An 18,650-nucleotide genomic window follows, 5' to 3' on the forward strand; every position below is an offset into this window, starting at 1 on the left:
GCAATTCATGCTTTTTTGTCAGGCCCCATGTTGAGGAGAAGGCCCAAAAAATTTTAAGTTCGGAAACTTGACTGGTTTCCACCGGAAAGGCTAGGCATAAAAGCTTCCCCGGGTTGGCGGATATAAATTGTGTGGCATACTGGTTGGTCTCTGCCACGACTAAGTCCAAGAGCTCGCAGTCAAGAACAGCTCAAAAAATCCCAGGGGCCGAACCGATTTGAGCCGTCTCAACCGAACTCCAGACTGGGCGGTGAAAGGGGGAACTACAGGTGCGGCTGAAGTTGGTGACTGCCAATCAGGGTTTGCCAGCACCTCAGGGATTCTAGGGGCTCTACGGGCCTGTCTGTGCGGTGGCCTGCGACGGGTAACTAGTGCACGTGCCACCGTACCAGCTTCAACTGCCCTTCTGTGTGCTCGCCACGTCACCATGTTGTACGGCAGTGCTGGTACTAGGTCCAGGGAGGGCTGCGCTGCTGGTGTATGCCTCACCACGTGATCCGGCAGCGACAGCCCCACTCTGCTGCTCTAGAAGCGGATCCTGCGCAACCTGTGGTCTAGCGACACGGGGCCGGGTACGCCTGGTGCTGCCAGGGACCTCCACCTCCTCGTCCGAACTTTGGGTCAGAGAGCCACTGCTTTCCACAGGTTCATATTCTGACCCGCTAGATTCGTCAGATGAGGTTCCCACTCCTCATCCGACTGGGTCAGAATCCTGTAGGCCTCTTCAGAAGAATACCCCCTGTTTGACATTTTGGACTACTAAATTTAGGGTATTCCCTGAGACTACCCAAGAAAAAAAGCAAGCCTGTCTTACAAAGGGGAGGCTAGCGAAGTACCGGAGGCCGCTGCGGTTGATAAAAAATATCAAAACTGATTTTTTTATCGCCGCAGTGCGTGTAAAATGAATGTGCAGTGATCAAAAAATATATATTTTTTGTCACTGCGGTGGGGCGGGCGTGGGTGAACGCACGTGTGGGCGACCGATCAGGCCTGATCGGGCAAACACTGCGTTTTGGGTGGAGGGCGAACTAAAGTGACACTAATACAATTATAGATCTGACCGTGATCAGTTTTGATCACTTACAGATACTATAAAAGTACAAATGCTGATTAGCGATACGCTATTCAGCGAATAAAAGTGACTGCGGTGCGGTGGGCTGGGCGCTAACTGACGCTAACTACCTAACCAAGGGGCCTAAACTATCCCTAAAACCTAACAGCCAATACTAGTGAAAAAAAAAAGTGACAGTTTACACTGATCACTTTTTTTCCTTTCACTGGTGATTGACAGGGGCGATCAAAGGGGTGATCAAAGGTTAATTGGGGTGCAGGGGGGTGATCAGGGGCTACAGTGAAGTGTTTGGTGTACTTACAGTTCAGTCTGCTTCTCTGCTGGATCCAACCGACGAAAAGGACCAGCAGAGGAGCAGAGAAGCCATATAACAGATCATATTTACTAATATGATCTGTTATATGACTTTTGATTGGATTTTTTTAAAATCGCCAGCCTGCCAGCCAATGATCGTTGCTGGCAGGCTGGTGACGAACTTCTTCTTTGAATTTTGCCGGCCCGCGATGCGCATGCGCGGGCCGGCTTGGAGCGAAATCTCGCGTCTCGCGAGATGACGCGTATATGCGTGATTGTGCGCAGAGCTGCCACCTCCGGAACGCGAATCTGCGTACAGCGGTCCGGAGGTGGTTAATGACCAGGCCATGTTTAGCAAATCTGACATGTGTCACTTTATGTGGTAATAACTTTAAAACGCTTTTACTTATCCAGGCTATTCTGCGATTTTTTTTTTCCTGTCACATATTGTACTTCATGACAGTGGTAAAATTAAGTTTAATATTTCATTAAAAATACAAAATTTTTCAAAAATGTTTGATGTTTAGCAAATTTCCAAATTTCTATTTCTCTACTTTTATAAAAGATAGTAATACCTCCAAAAATTGTTATTACTTTACATTCCCCATATGTCTAATTCATGTTTGGATCATTTTGAAAATTAAATTTTATTTTTTTGGGATGTTAGAAGGCTTAGACGTTAGGACCAGTTCAGTTATGAAGTCACTTTCTGGGGCTTACATATTAAAAACCATCCATAAATCCTATTTTAGAAACTACACCCTCAAGCTATTCAAAACTGATTTTACAAAGTTTGTTAACCCTTTAGGTGCCTCACGAGAATTAAAGGAAAATGGGAATGAAATGTTCAAAATTTTTTAGCAGATTTTAAATTTTAATCTATTTTTTCTGCAACGCATCAAGGGTTAACAGCCAAACAATACTCAAAATCTATTACCATGAATCTGGAGTTTACAGAAATACCCCATGTGTGCTCAAAAACTGATGTATGGGCGCACAGTAGGCTTCAGAGTGGAAAGAGCACTATATAGCTTTTGGAGAGCGGATTTAACTGGAATGGTAATTGGGAGCTATGTCGCATATGAAGACACCCTGAGGTAGCCCTACAGTGGAAACCCCCAAAAAGTGACACCATTTTGGAAACTACATCCCTCAAGGAATATTTCAAGGTGTGTAGTGAGCATTTTGACCCATCAGGCATTTCACAGAATTAGGAAACTGTCACAGTCGTTACCTCTGGCTGTGACCTTCTGTCTATGCTCTCGCTGCAGCTTCGTTCCTGTGTGTCATTTGTGGTTCTTTATGGGTTAACTCCCCTGTGTGTCTATTAGGAGTTAATCCTCTCTGTCTGCTCCATGGGTGTGGCCTCTCTGCTGCACCCATGGAATCTGTATATAAGGCTGAGGTTTCCTCAGTTCTGGGTCAGCTCTCCTGGTGTGTGTTGTCTTGTCCTGCTCCTGGTTTGTACTCTCTCTCCCATACTGCTGACCCATGGGATCCGTGTCTGTCTGTGCTCTGTGGGTTTCCCTACTTGTTCATTGACGTCCTCTTTCCTGTCTTTCTGTTATCTGTTCTGCCAGTTATGTTTTAGTTACTTTGTGTGTTTTCATATGTCTCGGTTCAGCAAGCCCTTGCTGCAGCGCGCCTAGCTGCAGAGTGCTATGCGCAAGGCCACGCAGTATACCACTGGTGGAGCAAGTCCTTCTCTGCTCATTGTCACTCCTGTTTTCTTGCTATGTATTTCTGCTTGTGTTATTAGTTGCCCTGTTTTGTATTTGCCTGTCTGTTATGTTTGCCTATGTGCTGTCGGTACCTTCTGGTACCTGTTGTCCATTCGTACCCTGGCAACTTCCTGCGGCAAAGCCTAACCCTACCTTCTGGGGCCCTAGTGAATACCAGGAGTTGCTTAGTCATGCCCCTCTGGAGTATTACTAGATAGTGGCGCAGTGGGGGTTTTCTCCCACTGTGCTGACGGTACATAGAGCTCATGTTTTGTCTGTGCTGCCTTCCCTGGTTTTTGTTTGTGCAATAAACTCTTGTGTGTCTGTACCTGATTTCTGTTTGTTTATTGCTTGATGACGCGGTGGTCTCTTCTGGGACCTCCAACTCATGACAGAAACGCTTGGCTGTGAAAAGGAAAAATTTAATTTTTTTTTAAAGAAAGTTGCTTTACACCCACATTTTTCTTTTTCACAAGGGGTAACAGAACAAAATGCACCCAACATTTTGTTCCCCATTTCACCCTGAATATGTCAACACCCCATATGTGCTCAAAAATTATGTATGGGCGCACAGCAGGGCTCTAGAGTCAAATAGCAAAATATGGATTTTGCTGACCTGAAATGGCAGACATTGATTTAGGTTCCCCATTTTCTCCCCATTCAGGAAACACCCCATATGTGCTTGTAGCCTGCAATATGGGCGCACAGCAGGCAAACAGCAAAATATGGATTTTGCTCGCAGGCCTGAATTGGCAGACATGGATTTTAGGTGCCATGTCGTATTAAAAAAAATCCTGAGGTCCCCAGAAATTAAAAACTCCAAGAAGTGACCCCATTTTGGAAAGAGCACCCCCGTACGAACATTTTAAGGGGTGGAAGGGCACTTCTGACCTAACAGTTGTCTCACACAAAAGAATATGTAGTGATTGTTGGAAAGTGAATATGCAAGATAGGTGGACTAAATCAGAGATATAAAGTGGAAATATTACAGGGAGCATAAAGGATGAAATTAAATTAATACTCCATGGATGAGTGGTAGATTTTAAAACACTCCTGCATGCACAGGCCAGGTTTTTGAGGGCAGGTTTCGCGGTGGTAAATTGTGTCTTTCCTTATACCCCTTTTAGAACACAGCCTGCATCTTTTTTGGGTTCTTTCCTTCCTTGCTGTCTGGGGGACTTGACCTGGGAAATGTTGCCCTGGTACAACATGGGCATTATGACTTTCAGAAGTACTGGGACCCTCCCTGGCCTGGGTTTGAAAAATTAGGGCCTTGATAACCACCTCTTGGAACTGAAGGAAAGTTCCTGTGTGGCCTGCAGATTGAAATAGCACGTACGCATTGCACTTTGCCATCTGTACAATGTGTACGGCCAGCTTTTTGTAACACGCTTTCGTTTTTCGTGTGGCACTATAGGGCTTCAGAAGTTAATCTAAAAGATCCACCCCTCCCATGTGCTTGTGTAGTCCAGGATACAACTGGTTTGGGGATAGTGATTGTGGTACTTCGTACAGGAGCAGGGGAGCTGGCGTTAGTGTGAATGGTGGTCAGTACAAGGACGTCCTTCTTGTCCTTGTACTTAACCACCAGCATGTTCTCATGGAGGAGAGCCCTACTTTTACCCATTCTCCCTGGTTGCCCTACCAGGGATCTAGGGAGGCCTCTCTGATTTTGCGCACTGTGCCGCAAGCCACAGTACCTCTGGCAGTAGGACGTGAATAGGGTTATGCTGGTATAATAGTTATCCACATAGAGGTGGTAACCCTTATCCAGCAGTGGGTGCAGTAAATCCCACACGATCTTGTTACTAATTCCTAAGATGGGGGGGCATTCTGGGGGTTCTATTCTTTAGGTAAGTGTGTCTATATATATATATATATATATATATATATACACTCACCTAAATAATTATTAGGAACACCATACTAATACGGTGTTGGACCCCCCTTTTGCCTTCAGAACTGCCTCTAATTCTACGTGGCATTGATTCAACAAGGTGCTGATAGCATTCTTTAGAAATGTTGGCCATATTGATAGGATAGAATCTTGCAGTTGATGGAGATTTGAGGGATGCACATCCAGGGCACGAAGCTCCCGTTCCACCACATCCCAAAGATGCTCTATTGGGTTTGAGATCTGGTGACTGTGGGGGCCATTTTTGTACAGTGAACTCATTGTCATGTTCAAGAAACCAATTTGAAATGATTCGAGCTTTGTGACATGGTGCATTATCCTGCTGGAAGTAGCCATCAGAGGATGGATACATGTTCTCATTCTGTTTACGCCAAATTCGGACTCTACCATTTGAATGTCTCAACAGAAATCGAGACTCATCAGACCAGGCAACATTTTTCCAGTCTTCAACAGTTCAATTTTGGGGAGCTTGTGCAAATTGTAGCCTCTTTTTCCTATTTGTAGTGGAGATGAGTGGTACCCGGTGGGGTCTTCTGCTGTTGTAGCCCATCCGCCTCAAGGTTGTGCGTGTTGTGGCTTCACAAATGCTTTGCTGCATACCTCGGTTGTAACGAGTGGTTATTTCAGTCAACATTGCTCTTCTATCAGCTTGAATCAGTCGGCCCATTCTCCTCTGACCTCTAGCATCCACAAGGCATTTTTGCCCACAGGACTGCCGCATACTGGATGTTTTTCCCTTTTCACACCATTCTTTGTAAACCCTAGAAATAGTTGTGCGTGAAAATCCCGGTAACTGAGCAGATTGTGAAATACTCAGACCTGCCCGTCTGGCACCAACAACCATGCTACGCTCAAAATTGCTTAAATCACCTTTCTTTCCCATTCTGACATTCAGTTTGGAGTTCAGGAGATTGTCTTGACCAGGACCACACCCCTAAATGCATTGAAGCAACTGCCATGTGATTGGTTGACTAGATAATTGCATTAATGAGAAATAGAACAGGTGTTCCTAATAGTTCTTTAGGTGAGTGTGTGTGTATATATATATATATATATATATATATATATATACATACAGGTGAAACTCGAAAAAATTAGAATATCGTGCAAAAGTCCATTTATTTCAGTAATGCAAATTAAAAGGAATTGCATTAATGCAGCTTAAAATTAGAATTTTAGGAAAGGTTCAATATTCTAGGATCAAAGTGTCACACTCTAGTCAGCTAATTAATCCATACCCCCTAAGCAAAAGGTACCTCAAAATTGTGACTTTGGGGTTTCATAAGCTGTAAGCCATAATCATACAAATTATAACAAAGGCTTGAAATGTCTCGCTTTGCATGTAATGAGTCTATCTCATATATTAGTTTCACCTTTTAAGTTGCATTACTGAAATAAATGAACTTTGCATGATATTCAAATTTTGGGGAGTTTCACCTGTATATATGTGTGTGTATATATATATATATATATATATATATATATATATATATATATATACACTGCTCAAAAAAATAAAGGGAACACCTAAACAACACAATGTAACTCCAAGTCAATCACACTTCTGTGAAATCAAACTGTCCACTTAGGAAGCAACACTGAGTGACAATCAATTTCACATGCTGTTGTGCAAATGGGATAGACAACAGGTGGAAATTATAGGCAATTAGCAAGACACCTCCAATAAAGGAGTGGTTCTGCAGGTGGTGACCACAGACCACTTCTCAGTTCCTATGCTTCCTGGCTGATGTTTTGGTCACTTTTGAATGCTGGCTGTGCTTTCTACAACCCACACAAGTGGCTCAGGTAGTGCAGCTTATCCAGGATGGCACATCAATGCGAGCTGTGGCAAGAAGGTTTACTGTGTCTGTCAGCGTAGTGTCCAGAGCATGGAGGCGCTACCGGGAGACAGGCCAGTACATCAGGAGACGTGAAGGAGGCCGTAGGAGGGCAACAACCCAGCAGCAGGACCGCTACCTCCGCCTTTGTGCAAGGAGGAACAGGAGGAGCACTGCCAGAGCCCTGCAAAATGACCTCCAGCAGGCCACAAATGTGCATGTGTCTGCTCAAACGGTCAGAAACAGACTCCATGAGGGTGATTTGAGGGCCCGACGTCCACAGGTGGGGGTTGTGCTTACAGCCCAACACCGTGCAGGACGTTTGGCATTTGCCAGAGAACACCAAGATTGGCAAATTCGCCACTGGCGCCCTGTGCTCTTCACAGATGAAAGCAGGTTCACACTGAGCACATGTGACAGACGTGACAGAGTCTGGAGACGCCGTGGAGAACGTTCTGCTGCCTGCAACATCCTCCAGCATGACTGGTTTGGCATTGGGTCAGTAATGGTGTGGGGTGGCATTTCTTTGGAGGGCGCACAGCCCTCCATGTGCTCGCCAGAGGTAGCCTGACTGCCATTAGGTACCGAGATGAGATCCTCAGACCCCTTGTGAGACCATATGCTGGTGCGGTTGGCCCTGGGTTCCTCCTAATGCAAGACAATGCTAGACCTCATGTGGCTGGAGTGTGTCAGCAGTTCCTGCAAGATGAAGGCATTGATGCTATGGACTGGCCCGCCCGTTCCCCAGACCTGAATCCAATTGAGCACATCTGGGACATCATGTCTCGCTCTATCCACCAATGTCGCGTTGCACCACAGACTGTCCAGGAGTTGGCAGATGCTTTAGTCCAGGTCTGGGAGGAGATCCCTCAGGAGACCGTCCGCCACCTCATCAGGAGCATGCACAGGCGTTGTAGGGAGGTCATACAGGCACGTGGAGGCCACACACACTACTGAGCCTCATTTTGACTTGTTTTAAGGACATTACATCAAAGTTGGATCAGCCTGTAGTGTGTTTTTCCACTTTAATTTTGAGTGTGACTCCAAATCCAAACTGGGTTGAAAAATTTGATTTCCATTTTTTTATTTTTGTGTGATTTTGTTGTCAGCACATTCAACTATGTAAAGAACAAAGTATTTCAGAAGAATATTTAATTAATTCAGATCTAGGATGTGTTATTTTTGTGTTCCCTTTATTTTTTTGAGCAGTGTATATATACAGTTGCAAGAAAAAGTATGTGAACCCTTTGGAATGATATGGATTTCTTCACAAATTGGTCATAAAATGTGATCTGATCTTCATCTAAGTCACAACAATGGACAATCACAGTCTGCTTAAACTAATAACACACAAAGAATTAAATGCTACCATGTTTTTATTGAACACACCATGTAAACATTCACAGCGCAGGTGGAAAAAGTATGTGAACCCCTAGACTAATGACATCTCCAAGAGCTAATTGGAGTGAGGTGTCAGCCAACTGGAGTCCAATCAATGAGATGAGATTGGAGGTGTTGGTTACAGCTGCCCTGCCCTATAAAAAACACACACCAGTTCTGGGTTTGCTTTTCACAAGAAGCTTTGCCTGATGTGAATGATGCCTCGCACAAAAGAGCTCTCAGAAGACCTACGAATAAGAATTGTTGACTTGCATAAAGCTGGAAAGGGTTATAAAAGTATCTCCAAAAGCCTTGCTGTTCATCAGTCCACGGTAAGACAAATTGTCTATAAATAGAGAAAGTTCAGCACTGCTGCTACTCTCCCTAGGAGTGGCCGTCCTGTAAAGATGACTGCTAGAGCACAGCGCAGACTGCTCAATGAGGTGAAGAAGAATCCTAGAGTGTCAGCTAAAGACTTACAAAAGTCTCTGGCATATGCTAACATCCCTGTTAGTGAATCTACGATACGTAAAACACTAAATAAGAATGGATTTCATGGGAGGATACCACAGAGGAAGCCACTGTTGTCCAAAAGAACATTGCTGCACGTTTACAGTTTGCACGAGAGCACCTGGATGTTCCACAGCAGTACTGGCAAAATATTCTGTGGACAGATGAAACCAAAGTTGAGTTGTTTCGAAGAAACACACAACACTATGTGTGGAGAAAAAGAGGCACAGCACACCAACATCAAAACATCATCCCAACTGTGAAGTATGGTGGTGGGGGCATCATGGTTTGGGGCTGCTTTGCTGCATCAGGGCCTGGACGGATTGCTATCATCAAAGGAAAAATGAATTCCCAAGTTTATCAAGACATTTTGCAGGAGAACTTAAGGCCATCTGTCCACCAGCTGAAGCTCAACAGAAGATGGGTGTTGCAACAGGACAACGACCCAAAGCATAGAAGTAAATCAACAACAGAATGGCTAGAACAGAAGAAAATATGCCTTCTGGAGTGGCCCAGTCAGAGTCCTGACCTCAACCCGATTGAGATGCTGTGGCATGACCTCAAAAAAGCGATTCACACCAGACATCCCAAGAATATTGCTGAACTGAAACAGTTCTGTAAAGAGGAATGGTCAAGAATTACTCCTGACCGTTGTGCACGTCTGATCTGCAACTACAGGAAACGTTTGGTTGAAGTTAATGCTGCCAAAGGAGGTTCAACCAGTTATTAAATCCAAGGGTTCACATACTTTTTCCACCTGCACTGTGAATGTTTACATGGTGTGTTCAATAAAAACATGGTAACATTTATTTCTTTGTGCGTTATTAGTTTAAGCAGACTGTGATTGTCTATTGTTGTGACTTAGATGAAGATCAGATCACATTTTATGACCAATTTGTGCAGAAATCCATATCATTCCAAAGGGTTCACATACTTTTTCTTGCAACTGTATATATATATATATATATATATATATACAGTATATATACACTCACCTAAAGAATTATTAGGAACACCTGTTCTATTTCTCATTAATGCAATTATCTAGTCAACCAATCACATGGCAGTTGCTTCAATGCATTTAGGGGTGTGGTCCTGGTCAAGACAATCTCCTGAACTCCAAACTGAATGTCAGAATGGGAAAGAAAGGTGATTTAAGCAATTTTGAGCGTAGCATGGTTGTTGGTGCCAGACGGGCAGGTCTGAGTATTTCACAATCTGCTCAGTTACTGGGATTTTCACGCACAACTATTTCTAGGGTTTACAAAGAATGGTGTGAAAAGGGAAAAACATCCAGTATGTGGCAGTCCTGTGGGCAAAAATGCCTTGTGGATGCTAGAGGTCAGAGGAGAATGGGCCGACTGATTCAAGCTGATAGAAGAGCAACGTTGACTAAAATAACCACTCGTTACAACCGAGGTATGCAGCAAAGCATTTGTGAAGCCACAACACGCACAACCTTGAGGCGGATGGGCTACAACAGCAGAAGACCCCACCGGGTACCACTCATCTCCACTACAAACAGGAAAAAGAGGCTACAATTTGCACGAGCTCACCAAAATTGGACTGTTGAAGACAGGAAAAATGTTGCCTGGTCTGATGAGTCTCGATTTCTGATGAGACATTCAAATGGTAGAGTCCGAATTTGGCGTAAACAGAATGAGAACATGTATCCATCCTCTGATGGCTACTTCCAGCAGGATAATGCACCATGTCACAAAGCTCGAATCATTTCAAATTGGTTTCTTGAACATGACAATGAGTTCACTGTACTAAAATGGCCCCCACAGTCACCAGATCTCAACCCAATAGAGCATCTTTGGGATGTGGTGGAACGGGAGCTTCGTGCCCTGGATGTGCATCCCTCAAATCTCCATCAACAGCAAGATGCTATCCTATCAATATGGGCCAACATTTCTAAAGAATGCTATCAGCACCTTGTTGAATCAATGCTACGTAGAATTAAGGCAGTTCTGAAGGCAAAAAGGGTCCAACACCGTATTAGTATGGTGTTCCTAATAATTCTTTAGGTGAGTGTATATATATATATATATATATATATATATATAAAAAGCCCTAACTACAATTTCTTCTTTTTGAACCAAAAAAAGGAAAAGTTTGCAAACAAATCAACACAGATGTGAAAAAAAGAGCAATTAATAATCCCCAGGTGCTGATCAGGCAGGTATGCACTAAACAGCACTTGGCGGTCACAGCTTGCACGCAGAAAAAGTTGTCCAAAGCTGGAAAATTGTAAAAAAAGGACCAATAAAAGCAAAATGGCGTCCGTAAAAATAGGACCGGGGGGGGGGGGGGGGCAGGAAGGGACAGGGACGTAGGGTGGTTTAGGGATCTGGAGCAGCTGCAAATGAAAAAAAATCAGTGCAGCAATTCCAGATGTTCTTTTGTTCTTTCTTCTTTAAGCAGGAAAGGGTTAAAAGCGCAGTGGTGATGCACCACAAGTCCCAGCAAGCCAACAGCCGCACAGAAAGACACAGAACCTCTCTGCATGCAGTCACCAGCTATATTGGCTGCATGCAGGGAGGTTCAGCCCTTTCCTGTGCAGCTATTGCGCTGCCATTGGCTGGAGTGTTATTCCAGCAAATCACAGCGCTTGCAGGGGACCCCAAACACCAGTGTCCCCTGCCTTACCTCGGAGGAGACCGGTGCTGACCAGTTCAGAACCGGTCACCTCCCCCTGACCCCGCCCCACCCCGCAGCTGTATACAGCTTCCGGCGCTGCGATGTGCCAGTCTTCATTGACCGGCCAATCGCAGCGCTTAGAGCTACAGGGGGGGCGGTGCAGCACCATGGTGCCCTTTCCCGGCATGGCTGCCTGCCGGAAACAGCAGCCATGGTGCCCCGATTCCCCCTCGATCGTTCCCCAGAGCCCGGCGGACCATGCGCCGTACATGTAGACAATGGGGGCATATCGGTAGGATGAGATGAGAAAGGAGCAGGGAAATGAACAGAGGGCGCACTACGTATGTGCAGCCGCCCTCCATTCATTTCTATGGGGCCGTCAAAAATAGCCGAACGCTGGCTTGGCTATTTCCGTCTGCCCCATAGAAATGAATGGGAGCAGGGGCCGCTCGTGCGCGGTGTGCTCCCATTCACTTCTATGGGAGCAGCGGGGAGCAGCGCTTGGTGGTGGATGGACCCCGGGGTCCTCCAGCCACAGCTCTCCCCACTTTGTTCTCGTTGTAGATGCAGGTCCCAGATGCAGGGACCCACACCTATCAGACAATGGGGGCATAGCCTAGCAATATGCCCCCATTGTATGTGATGGGAATACCCCTTTAAGCTCTTTGTTAGAGAATAGCAAGTTGTGCAAAAAGTACTGAAACATTGAACAGTTGGACATGTGCATTTAAAAGTTCAAAGAAGGTCACATTAAGTTCACCTCTAAAGGTTAGAGTGCATTCTAGGTTCATGCTGAAATTTCACCCACAAGCCAAATATCCCTAATTTTGTGAGTAGTGTATATAAATGTATATATAAAACCTACAATACTAATATCTATTTTGCTTGAAATGTTAAGCATTTAGCCCGTTTGAGTGGAGCATCAGAGAATTTCTAGCTCTGATGGTCATCGCTCAGGACGAGGGCTTTTTCTTTACTATTTAAATGACGAAAATATGTTGTCTCAAAATGCAGGAAATGCTCAACCCCAAATGCAGTTGTGCATTTATGTTCGGGGGAGCAGATACTGCGCTTGTGGTATGTTGCTAAGGGCCATCCCGAGCAAAAAAATGCATACAGTGGAGGATGCCCGCAGCAGACCACAAGTGCCACAGAGACATCCTACACCAGATGGTAAAATGTGTGGATGTGGAATGAGTTGGAATAAATAGTTACAAGAATAGGTGCACTACTGTGGTGGATGCAAACAGTAACATCTGACTAAACCCTCACACTAATGTTAAAAATGAGACTTTAGCCAGTATATCCTTATATTAAGGACATACCTGAGCCCGCGCACCACGCCAAGGTTTCTCAAGTGGCACAGGACCTAACGCTAAACCTACCTGTACCGTATGGGTAGTACCAGGAGCCAGTGGGCAAATTACAGCAGCGTAAGGTCCGACTCACAGCAAACAGCTACCAGTTCCCCCCCAGTGTGACTAAGCCTCCTCCCATTGTATGTGTGGTTAGAGTCCCACCCATGGCTGGCTGATATGTTGCAGGCCTCACAGGTCCACCTAAATGCTGCCTATGGATGGTAGTCAGGGCGCATTTAGATTGGAGTTTATACACTTCCACATATAAATATACGATTTAAATGACAAAAATACGTGGTCTCAAAAGGCAGGAAATGCTCAACCCCAAATCCAGTTGTGCATTTATGCTCGGGGGAGCAGATACTGCGCTTGTAGTCTGTTGCTAAGGGTGATACCCAGCAAAAAATGCATACAGTGGAGGATGCCCGCAGCAGACCACAAGTGCCACAGAGACTTCCTACACCAGATGGTAAAATGTGTGGATATGGAATGAGTAGTGCACCTATTCTTGTAACTTTTTCTTTACTACCAGTGACGTACCGGGCTTCTCATGGGTATGCTAGCCTAGTGAGGTCACCTGCGCAAATGGGCTGTTTTACAGGCTAGCACAGCGCTAAAGACTGCCCATTAGTGCCGGTGACGTCACCGGGATCACTGCTAGGCAGAAGTCGGCCAATGATCTAATGTTTATCAAGGCCTCATGAATGCCTGTCTTGTAATACCATATTTTCCCTACATTGACAACTGCTAGGGAAATGCCTGGCTGGGCATGGCTTTTCCTGGTAAAATCAGCTGTTTGGTAGAGATGTTGCGAGTGGGAGCAAGAGCTATCTCGTGTGTATCTTAGCTTTTGACCTATACTCTAGAATAGATCATCAATATCAGATCTGTGTGGGTCTGGCACCCACACCAATCAGAGGTTATCAGCCAGCACCAAAATAACACAGTGGAGGGAGGTGAAATGGGAGCTGATCTGCTGTATGCCGGCATGGCCACTACACAGTGGACAGTGCTTTCTGTTTCCGGCTCTGTCCACTGTCTTGTTTCCTTTGCCAGCTGCCAAAAACAGGTCTTCGGTGGGGTTGGCAGGTGTCAATCCCCCTCACTGATCTGATATTGATTACCTATCTGGAGGATAGACTGGAAAAGGCCAATTTACACTTCATTTCTTTGGCACAGACGAAAAAACTTGCAGCATGCACCATTCTTGTCTTTCCACCCACAGTTGGGATGTTGTGCAAACTCCATACTGATATCCAGGTATGTCTGTGTTTTGCAGGCAGAAATTGAAATGGCTGTCTGAATCCAGCCTTAAAGGGTACCGGTCACCTGGATTTTGGGAATAGAGCTGAGGAGCTAGAGCGCCGTAATCTCGCGATGCGCGAGCTAGCGCATGCGCAGTGCGTTCCCTGAGGCTGATGCCAGCACAGGGAAGGAACACTATGTCGACACTGCGCATGTGCTAGCTTGCGCATCGCGAGATTATGGCGCTCTAGCTTTGTGACGTCGGGGAGCAAGGAGGAGATTCGGAGGATGCGGGGCTCCTTCACAGTGGGCGTGGCTGGGCTCCGGAAACGTTAGTAACAGCTCCTTGGGCTTCTTACTTGCCTCATTTACATATCTATCAAATCGTTTTTTTGACAAAATAAAAGCACAGAGACCTACGGGGACTGGATATTGCGGATGTGCTAGCGGCGATCTAGCAGCCCATGTCCTCAGCTCTATACACAAAATCCCGGTGACAGGTTCCCTTTAAGATTTTTAGCTGAATAGGAACAGAAAAAAATGTCCCTCTCCTGGAAAAATAAGATCTGCTATTCCTTATAATGAGCTTTTTCCTCCTGATTAGCATTTGTGTGTGGTCATGCGTGTTTGCAGTAATTAGACTGGAAGAATGTTTATCTGTGTTAGATAATGATTTGTTCTGATGGATGTCATCATTATGCTCATTACATAGAACAATATCTCTTATTACCCATCATTTTCATTAAGATTGTGGTGAAAATTCCTGCATCTAAATCAGGCTGAACACTAATAATAGCCACTTCAATAAGGGTAAGTGAGGGTCACCATTGCTTAGAAAGCATATTATTATTGTGAAAGCCAAGGTCATAAAGTTAAAACATGTAAAACTGCAAAAAAAAAAAACAACAAAAAACTGCCAAGTCGTTGGTGCTATGGAAACAAGCTGTTCTTAAATATGGTGAGATAAGATCCCACCTGTCAGACTGAAAATAGAAAAGCCTGAACAGAACAGTAATGAAAGTATAGCTATATTGTCTGTCCATGTCGTATTTCCTTCGCCATTTTCCCAATCTGCTACACTATTTATCTCTTATTGTAAATGTATGAGAATTGTGGTGCAAGGGATCATTAGATGGTGCTGTTGTACCACTAGCTCTCTATGACACCCCATACACACAAAAATAATGTATTACTAGATTATTTCGGAAGTTGAGGAAATGTGGCAAAATAATTATGTACCTCATATAGTCATTTAAAAAGAATGATATTTACCCATGATAAAAAGTGATAGGGTCTTCAAGAGTAGTAGAGTCCCCAATAATAGGCCTTCATCAATCCAACTTGTATCACATTTCATATTAAAATTCATGGAAAAGCCCTGCAAACTTCTGACTTGCTATAGAGAATGAAAGGCAATGTGCCACTTAGGCTTGATTCAGATGGCAATTCCGATTTCTTTGAATAAGATATGGACATATGTCAATCCATGTGCATCCACTTTTTTTCACAGACCAAAATACTGGAATGAATGAGTCTCATATGGAAAACAGACTGTGCAGTTTCTGTGCACAGACCAATCGTCCATTTGGAAAAACTGAAGTATGACTTGAACCACTGACAATAAGGAGTCTGCGTGCTACACGTGGACAGAAAATATGCCAGTCTGAATCAGACTTTAGTATTTTCAAAGCAAATGTTGATAGGGTGCATGTCCGACATATGATGCTGTATCAACATTAGTAGAGACCTGGGACATACTTATAAATTATGGAGCCATATAGAAAAATTTAAAAATTCAGAGCCTTCTGCTCGTAGTCATTCACTGTGTTGAAGCTTGAACTTCCTCCCTTATTGTGCCGTACATTTTGTTGGAATGGAGCAGTGTAAGTGCAATGAGGACGGCATGCATTTCCAAAAGAAAGATACTCTACATTTTAGGTGGAGCTGAAAAATCACAAAGGCTCTTTAAGAAACATTTTCCTGCAAACTGGAATAAGTGTTTTTGCTCGTTTTCGATGTTGCATTTGAAATGTTCATGCTGAATGACGGATCTGCATCCCATCAATATAAGTCTAAACCAGACCACAGATCAAGGCAGGGATTGATTGGCAATTTATCATTTTGATTTAGAATTGTTCTCCAGAAAGGTCTGAAATCCCTAATGTATGGCTAGTTTTAGAGTGTGAGTCTCTGATTCAGATGCTCAGAGGCTCTTAGTTTGATGACGTACAACCAGTGGCCTACGCAAGAGGAATAAGGAGCAGACCCACCATAATGACAGGTGGTGGTATCAACAGGGTGGGTATCTATTGGGCCTATAGCAACTGTGTGGTCTGCTTCCATTGGAGGTATGCAACTGGTTCAGAGTTCTTTGGAAATGCAGGGATCTTCAAGGTGGAAGCCTTAACTCTAGTATTGTGATGTATTAGGACTTTTAAAAAACAAGGTGTACTTTATCTTTGCTCTGTAATCTCTACATTCTGTCCCTGAAAGAAAATCACTGAAAGAAATGTATACATTTATAACTAGTACAATCTTAACAAAATAGTTTTACCAAGGTAATTGAGAACAGCCTGCCAGATCTCTCTGCATCCTGGCATTGTCTGGTTGCGGCCAGATCTCCGCTAGTCCCCATTAAAGTTAATGGGGCTGGTCCGTGTTGTTTAAGCTTCTGGCAATGACTGCTGGAACAGCCTGCTGGATACTAAGCACTAGTATGAAAATAGCGAAGTGGAAAAAACCTAAAAGTGGCCACATGCTGTAGGCAGGTACAAGTTGAAAGAAGACAGGTCAACACAAGTAGGTAGTGAAAACAGAAGTAGGTGGGCCACCAAATACCACAGTGCAGCACAAACTACTTCTGCCTGCGCTGCAGTATTCAACTGTATCCCCATCCTAAAGACAGCAATACAGTTGAATTCAGGATGGGGACCTGCGGCTCCTGGTCAGTAACATAAGTACCTGATGTTCCTAGCATTAATTCATGTTGTGTACTCAGCGGCCGTGAGGAGGGATCAGGCAGCCCACTGAGCATTCGCACACCGGGAAATTTCCCCGTAGAGTCTATGGCTAATCCGCCCCTGCATATGTAGTACACCATTCGGAGGTACACAGGATTTTGTACCTTTAATTGCCAACACCTTTATGTGAAGCTGTTACTGTGTGGATGTAATGTTGTTTTATGGAAGGAAACTAAATAAGTGAAGATTATATTGTTATAATTGCACTTGTTTCTATGGTCAATGATAAAAAATGGTTAATGGGATGAAGTGTTGAGAGATGATGCAATAATGTGTGTGTGAGATGTATTTTTATTTTTTTACAGAAAAGCTCCAGAAAAAGCAGAGAAGATGCCAAAAGTTTGTTATGGGATAGTCTATGGCGTGGATCATTTTTGTACAATGGGGTAGTGTAACCTTAAAGAGGACCTTTCACCACTCCTGACATGCCTGTTTTAATAGCTTCAAGCATTCCCCATGTAATAACAATTCTGGAGCATCTATTCTTATGGCTCTATGTTGTGCTGTTCCTGTATTACTTCTATTAGGAGTTATGAATGAATTGCTAGCAGTCTGCAGTAAGGGTACAGGGGGGTGATAACCAGTTGGGGTTGCGCAGACCGGAAGGACGGATCCGGCATTCCGGTATTTTGAATGCCGGATCCGGCACTAATACATTCCTATGGAAAAAAATGTCGGATCAGGCATTAAGGCAAGTGTGCAGTTTTTTTGGCCGGAGATAAAACCGTAGCATGCTGCGGTTTTATCTCCGTCCTGATCAGTCAAAAAGACTGAACTGAAGACATCCTGATGCATCCTGAATGGAATGCTTTCCATTCAGAATGCATGGGGATAAAATTGATCAGTTCTTTTCCGGTATAGAGCCCCTAGGACGGAACTCTATGCTGGAAAAAAAAAAACACAAGTGTGAAAGTACCCTAAGGCCTCTTTCACACTTGCGTTGTTGGGATCCGGCGTGCACTTCCGTTGCCGGAGGTGCCCGCCGGATCCGGAAAAACGCAAGTGTACTGAAAGCATTTGAAGACGGAACCGTCTTCCAAATGCTTTCAGTGTTACTATGGCAGCCAGGACGCTATTAAAGTCCTGGTTGCCATAGTAGGAGCGGGGAGCGGGGGAGCGGTATACTTACAGTCCGTGCGGCTCCCGGGGCGCTCCAGAATGACGTCAGAGCGCCCCATGCGCATGGATGACGTGATCCATGCGATCACATGATCCATGCGTTGGGGCGCCCTGACGTCACTCTGAAGCGCCCCGGGAGCCGCACGGACGGTAAGTATACCGCTCCCCCGCTCCCCGCTACACTTTACCATGGCTGCCAGGACTTTAGCGTCCCGGCAGCCATGGTAACCACTCTGAAAAAGCTAAATGTCGGCTCCGGCAATGCGCCGAAACGACGTTTAGCTTAAGGCCGGATCCGGATCAATGCCTTTCAATGGGCATTAATTCCGGATCCGGCCTTGCGGCAAGTGTTCCGGATTTTTGGCCGGAGCAAAAAGCGCAGCATGCTGCGGTATTTTCTCCGGCCAAAAAAACGTTCCGTTCCGGAACTGAAGACATCCTGATGCATCCTGAACGGATTTCTCTCCATTCAGAATGCATTAGGATAATCCTGATCAGGATTCTTCCGGCATAGAGCCCCGACGACGGAACTCTA

Source organism: Bufo bufo, chromosome 3 (genome assembly GCF_905171765.1).
Source record: "Bufo bufo chromosome 3, aBufBuf1.1, whole genome shotgun sequence".
Lineage (NCBI taxonomy): Eukaryota > Metazoa > Chordata > Amphibia > Anura > Bufonidae > Bufo > Bufo bufo.